Here is a 7,651-nt window from a genome sequence, read left to right on the forward strand (position 1 = left end):
ACACCTCGATACAAGAAGCCCACTATAAGCAATCATTAAACAAATTTAGATACATCCTGAATGTTTCATACCTTGTAAACATAATAAATACGTGGGATCTTAGAGTGGGGACCTTAAAGATCACCTCCCCCAACTTGCCCTTTCCCCAGATTTGCCCATTTTCTAGTGAGGAAACAAGTTGAAGGTCTGGATAGCTTGTCCACAGACATATTGAGTTAATAGCAGAGTGGGGAATGTAAGAGTCTTGGTGTAATAGCATGCCTGTAACAATAACTTGAGTCTTATCTTCTCATACTGCTTTTTAAAAGGGCATTCACAGTATGAATGGTCTGAGTTAATTGCCTCTTTAAGTACTTATTCAGGATAGTGAGGGGCTGCCCAGTTCTGAAGGTGATGAACTTGGGATATATTGCAAAAGAAGCCAGTGGCTGCATTAAGAGTACAGATTAAATGCTATGAAAAATCTTAACAGCATCAATTAATCAGTACTTATCTACTGAGTAGGAGACACTACATCATAGCAGATGTAAACTCGAGTCGGATGTGGGTGTGAATTCCTATTTTATTTACCTCTTTAAAGTTATTTAACACCGCTTTGCCTCAGATCCTTCATATACAGTCTGAACATAATAACTTTCTTAGATGATTAAATGATAAAGGCATACATACTGTTTAGCATAGTACAAATATAGCAAGCAGTCAGTAGTATTAGGATAACTTACATATTTTGTACCCTGGATTTTATAAATCATTTGGAATGGGAATTATCTGTTGCTCCTTTAGATTCTTTTGCCAGCCTTCTCCACTCTGCTTTGTGCACTTGGAGAAACAGCCATATGGGCCACCTCAATAAAAACCTTGGGTTCAAGTCGATGGGGAGCCCTGGCAGGGATTGGAGAAAGTAAGTTCCCACTGTGTCTCACTGTGAAGTCACTGAGAACCTTAACTTCCATCAGACTGCCCTCTCCATATTACCTTCTGTACTGCGGGTGTTCTGGCAACTGTTCTCACCTCCTCACTCATCACCTACTAATACCAGCCACGGGTACCGCATTGTCTCTTGTGGCCTCCTAATACATTGCTCTGGCTTTAATAAAGAATCCCTTTGTTCAATATTTCTCAAATTATCTGAATGTGAATATGCCCTTTAATTTTTGCTGATTCATCATCTCCCCATTTGATCTTTACAACAACTCCATCAGTTGAGCATTATTTTCATTTAACATAGGAAGGTACTAAGGCTCAGGCAAGTTAAACTAATTTCCCAATGTCAATTGACTATTAAATGACAATGTCAAGACCAGAATCTAGTTTTTCTGGCTCCAAAGTTCATGGTCATTCCAATGTGCCATGTTGATATGCATCTATTGCATTCCCTAGATTATATTCCTCAAGGGCAGGACCAGGGTTTCTTACTTTTTTTAAAGTTTATTTACTTTTGAAAGAGAGTGGGGGGTATGATGGGCAGGGAGAGAGTGAGAGAGAATCCCAAGCAGGCCCCTCATGGTCAGGGCAGAGCCTAATGAACTGTGAGATCATGACTTGAGCCGAAATCAAGAGTCAGAGGCTTAACTGACTAAGCCACCCAGGTGCTCCTAATAATCTTAGTATGAATTCCCACTTCCTTCCAAGTACATAGTTTATACTCACTATATACTTTAAGAATGTCTATCAAATATAATTTAAAGGTTATTTTGGGGGGGAGATGTATGCTACTTAATCAATATTACAGTTCATATAGTTTGAACATATTGTTTTATTATACGATAATAATCTTATTACTCATTGACTGCTGAAAAATAGCACACAGTTGATGAGGGAATGTTGCTGGTGGGTGGTAGGGGAAAGAGGAGGATGACTTCACAGTAAGCCTGGGGAGTTTTCTGGTTGAATTCCTCAGTTTTTTTCCTGGGTTTGGCTCTGAAATGTAAAGAGCTCTGGGACTCCGGCTGCAGATGAAAGAGAGGTGGATTTTTGTTGTGAAAGAAGCTGAGAGGGGTGGGTGTGTTTTTCTGTGTTTGAGTTTAGTTCTTTTCCTGCATTACAGAATCTGATTTCCTACAGAAAAGTTCAGCATCTGTTTTGGGATTGATGAATGGCTTTGAGCTGTTAATTTAATTGCTTCCTAGTAAGACACTAATGACCTTTTTTGTTCCACTAAATACTAGTGTGTTTAGTTATAAATTAACCATAACTAAACACTTGGAGCTCTAATACTTACACTTCATATCGCTCAGGTTTAAGTTGTAGCTACTAGAGTTAGAGATAACCATGGCCTGTGGGTTTTGCTTCCAAAATCTCTAGTTGGTGGGAAGGCCACTGACTTGCTCACAATAGCAAATTTAGGGGAATTCACTGCAATATGAGTAGACAAAGGAGAAGAAAAGAGATAAATACCCCAACACATTTCTAAGTCTAAGAAATCCCATTTGGCGTCCTCAGACCAGGAGTTGGAGGGTGGAGTTTGAATCTTTTCAATCCCAGTTACCTGAGAATTACTTGTTCTCTGGTAGCCGCAACCATGGGGTAGGGGAAAGGGAGTTGAGCTAAAAGCTGACTCTCATATTTACTTATTGATCACCAGGTTTCAAATGTTCTTTCCAGAGTGAGGACATCTTTATATATTTCATGGGAATAAATATTAATTCGGCTCTTTTCCAGGTCTTCTGTCATGGTCACTGAGTGTTGATTTGATCGGTAATTGAAATTAGGGCATTGCAATTCCCATTGGACTTTAATCAGCTTCCTCTTGGAATACTGCCAAGTAAGATCTTTTCCTGAAGGGCCTCAACTAAACAAGGAGGCCACGGAAGGTTCGACTCTGCCTCTAGCAACTGGAGTAATGCAATTGCTCGGGATGTCTGTATCATCAAGAGATTTATTTCCTGCCTCCTTTGAAATAGCACTTTCTCACCAACTAGGAATTCTCCCTAAGCTCCAAGATAAATATTTTTGGAAACGTAATGATATTTGATTTTCTCAAAACGGAGACAAAGATAAGGTGCATGTTCGGGAAGGAAATAGGCAGGAATCTCAGTCCCCACTCCTAGCTGAGGCATATTTAGTTTCCAAAATGGAGCAGTTGAAAGAAATTCAGAACAAACTGTAGCTTAAGTCAAAGGGTTTCACTGCCCCTTCATTCCCTCCTTCATCTCCAGGACGTAGGGAGGGCTGCTGCATGGAATGTGGACCTCCCAGATATGGAGCTGATTTTATGTCAAGGCTGGTATGAGAAACCAAGGGACACTTTCACCAGAAGGAGCAAGCATTCTTTAAAATTGAAGGTTTGTGTGGTGTGTTAAGAGAAAGAGGGAATAAGTGAGTAGCACGTGAGCAATCTTTTTCTCTTTTTAAATCACCCTTACCTCCAAAGTAAAAACATTTTATTCAGCATTTCAATTATCATATTATGCTTTAGGTAAAGTGATACCTTACTACTGAGATAAATTTGAAGCCTTTTAAAGGAAGCCTATGAGGATTGATAGCGTTAAACCTCAGGCTCCCTATCTATTCAGCTATTAGAAAAGAATACATAACACGTTTTTGAAGGAGTGATTTCAATTTTACATTTTTCTGGAAAGATGTGTTTCTAAGCTTAGAATTCACTCATAGCTCTTCATGTTAAGCACAGCCATGCAGTTCATATTAAGGATGGCTTTTAACGTCTCTCCAGGTAAAACTCTACATTGAACATGTGAATCAGTAGTATCGGGTCCATCAGCAAATATTGTTAGTTCAACCGTCTAATCAATCTAGAATTAAACTGCTTCTCACCACCGTGCTGCTATCATTCTGGTCTGAACCACTGTAACCTCTTATAATCACTTCCTGGCTGGACTCCCTGGTTCCAACTCTGATTCCCTTTAGTCTCTTCTCAACTCAGATCCGTTTTACCAAAATAGAAGATTACCCTTTTGTTCAAAGCCTTCCAAGAGCTTCCCACACCACTCAGAGTAAAAGCCAAAGTTTTATTCTGGCTTTCAAGGTCCTACATGATCTGCTTCCTAGCCTACCCTGTTCTCTTCCATCTCATACTGGGTTCCGTGCAGCTCCTCTGGTCTCCTTGCTAGTCATCAAATGTGTCAGGAAAATCTCAGCCTTAGTTATGTCCTTTCAGAAACACTCTTTCCAAGGTGCTCTCTCCCTCTCTCCCCCCGCCCCTTCTTTCTCATGTCTTTCAACTCTACTTAAATGTCACTTTCTTAGTGTGGTCTTTTGTTACTATTCGATTAAAAATTGCAACCCTCCCCTTGGCTGCTTTTATTTCCTTTGCCTGATTTAAATTTTTCTTAAGATTGCTACTCAATACAAACAAACTTTTGTTTATAGTCTGCCTTTCCCAGTGAGAAGATAAGTTCTATGAGGGCGTGCTTCCAACATTGTGGGGTTCATAGTAGGCATTCAGAAATATTTTTGAATGGGTGAGTAAGACACTATATTTTTACTCTTTGCAATCCTGCTAAAGATTCTGACTCCAAGCCCACTTCTGATCACCAACACAATTCCAATGTGTGTGTAGGGGGGGGTGACCACACCAATTGCCAACAACAGTTGGGTGTCCTGAAATTCAACTAAATTCTGACACTATCTACCGGAAGATAGCATGAGATTCTGCAGGTTAAGGACTCAGTCTCTCAAGACTGCTCCAACCCCCCCCAACCATCCACGTCCACACCAGATGAAAGAGTGGAAAACATGGGGAAAGGTTATGGAGCCTTCCATGCCTTTTCCAGGCATGCCAGTCTTCTTGAATCTCCATGTGTTCACCAACCTGGAAGCTCTCTAAACCCCCTCCTTTTGCGTTTCTACTGGGGGCTTCATTACATAGGCCTGGTTGATTAAATCATTGGCCCTCGGTGATTGATTCAAACTCCAGATCCTCTCCACTCCCTGGAGGTCAGGTGGGTGAAATTGAAAGTTCCAACCCTTTAATCATGTGGGTGGTTTCTTGGCAACCAGCCCCCATCCTTAGGTATTTTCCAAAAGTCACCTCATTAATACAACAAAAGACACTTTTATCTCTCTTATCACTTAAGAAAATTCCAAGTTTTAGGAACTCTGTGCCAGAAACAGGGTTGAAGATTAAATGTATATTTCTTAGTATAAAACACAGTATCATACCTGTAAAGTGTTCTCAAGGTCTAGTCTAAAGAGGGATACAAAAATACAAGGTATGTGGGTATGTAATAATAGCCCAACAGAGCAATTCTCCAATAACAAGCACCCACCTGCCCAATACATACTAGGATCAAGCAATACCAGAGCTTTTAACAATATTACATTTTCCAGTATATAATTGGATTCTTGAGTCTTGTCATCTTAGCTCCTATCTCAGCAAATTATGATATCTCAGGACAAACCACAAATCCAACTCCAGGTGCATTAAAGACTAATCTAGATATTTCACTGAAGATTTCTTAGAAACACTGAAGAATATAACATTTTATATTGAAAAAAAAAAACCTTCCTAAAAAAGTACTGCTTAACTGGGGCGCCTGGTGTCTCAGTCAGTTAAGCATCTGACTTCAGCTCAGGTCATGATTTCATGGACCATGAGTTCGAGCCCCACATCAGTGTCTGTGCTGACAGCTCAGAGCCTGGAGCCTGCTTTGGATTCTGTGTCTCCCTCTCTTTCTGCTCCTCCCCGGCTCACGCTCTCTCTCTGTCTCTCTCTCTCTCTCAAAAATAAACAAGCACTGGGGCGCCTGGGTGGCGCAGTCGGTTAAGCGTCCGACTTCAGCCAGGTCACGATCTCGCGGTCCGTGAGTTCGAGCCCCGCGTCAGGCTCTGGGCTGATGGCTCGGAGCCTGGAGCCTGTTTCCGATTCTGTGTCTCCCTCTCTCTCTGCCCCTCCCCCGTTCATGCTCTGTCTCTCTCTGTCCCAAAAATAAATAAAAAACGTTGAAAAAAAATTAAAAAAAAAATAAATAAACAAGCATTAAAAAAAAAAAAAAAGTACTGCTTAACTATCTTTTCTTTCCAAGACTTCACTCTAGGGCTTTCCATACACTCTCTTGTCTCTCTCTCTCTTATTTTATGGTCCCCAGCAACTTCTTAAGATAATTTGGAGCCATGACAATACCTAGATCAAATCCCCTTGGTCAGATTCTGGTATTAATCATGCCATTATTGTCCAATATTTCTTCATTCATACATATAAAGTATAGTTCCCTGATTAAAACTTGTCTATTGCCCAGAGTATATAGTATAAACTTAAAAAAATGTTTATTTATTTATTTTGAGAGACAGAGAGAGTGAGAGAGGGGCAGAGAGAGAGAAGATCCCAAGCAGGCTCTGTGCTGTCAGCACAGCACCCGACAAGGGGCTTGATCTTACCAATTTTGAGATCATGACCTGAGCCAAAATCAAGAGTTGGATGCTTAACTGACCAAGCCACCCAAGCACTGCTGTGGTACAAACTTTTTAATTTTTTTTTTAACATGTATTTATTTTTGAGACAGGGAGAGACAGAGCATGAACAGGGGAGGGCCAGAGAGAGAGGGAGACACAGAATCTGAAACAGGCTCCAGGCTCTGAGCGGTTAGCACAGAGCCCGATGTGGGGCTAGAACTCACGGACCGTGAGATCATGACCTGAGCCTAAGTCGGCCGCTTAACCGACTGAGCCACCCAGGCACGCTGGTACAAACTTTTTATAGCAATCTTGACATTGCAATCTCTTGACACTGCTAACCTTGCCAAATTTATCTCTAGCAGGACTCCCAATTTAAGCTCCAGTCATACTGGATTCATTCCATTCTGCAAATATCGCCTTTCATATTTCTTAGCCTTTGTTCAGTTCCTTCCATGTGTAATAACCTCACTTCTCATCCTTCTAAGGGATTTAAATGTTTATTTATTTTGTGTGTGAGAGAGAGATCACATGAGGGAGGGGCAGAGAGAAAGGGAGAGAGAGAGAATCCCAAGCAGGCTCCATGCTATCATCACAGAGTCCTACACAGGGCTCGATCTCACAAACAGTGAGATCAGGACCTGAGCTGAAATCCAGAGTTGGACTCTTAAATGACTGAGCCACCCAGGTGCCGCTGAAGGATTTTTTTCCTCTAATTTTTAATGGTTATTTATTTTTGGGAGACAGAGAGACAGAGAGAGACACACAGAATCTGAAGCAGGCTCCAGGCTCTGACCCATCAGCACAGAGCCTGATGTGGGGCTTGAACCCACGAACCGTGGGATCATGACCTGGGCCGAAGTTGATGCTCAACTGACTGAGCCACCCAGGCTCATGTGGATTTAAGTGGAGAAACACCTCACCTATGAATTTTGTTGTTGTCATCTTTCACAGGTAGAATTGGTCCTACTGTCCTCTTCACTCTTCCTCAAATACACAAAGCCTACTCCTACGACATTTGCATGTGCTATTACCTCTGCCTGGAATACATTTTTGCTCACTTAGACACATGGCTTACTCCCATATTTTCTTCAAGATCTTTGCTAAATATTATTGTACTAGGAAATTGTTCTTCACTGGATTTATAAAAAAAGAGCTAAGCCTACCCTGATCCTTACTTTGGCACTATCCACTCTCCTACCATGTTTTATCTTTTCTCCAAAACATGAATATCTGTATGGTATACATGTACTTGTTCATTTATTCTTTCTTCCTCCACTAGAATGTATGCTCTATAAGG

Source organism: Neofelis nebulosa, chromosome 2 (assembly GCF_028018385.1).
Source record: "Neofelis nebulosa isolate mNeoNeb1 chromosome 2, mNeoNeb1.pri, whole genome shotgun sequence".
Lineage (NCBI taxonomy): Eukaryota > Metazoa > Chordata > Mammalia > Carnivora > Felidae > Neofelis > Neofelis nebulosa.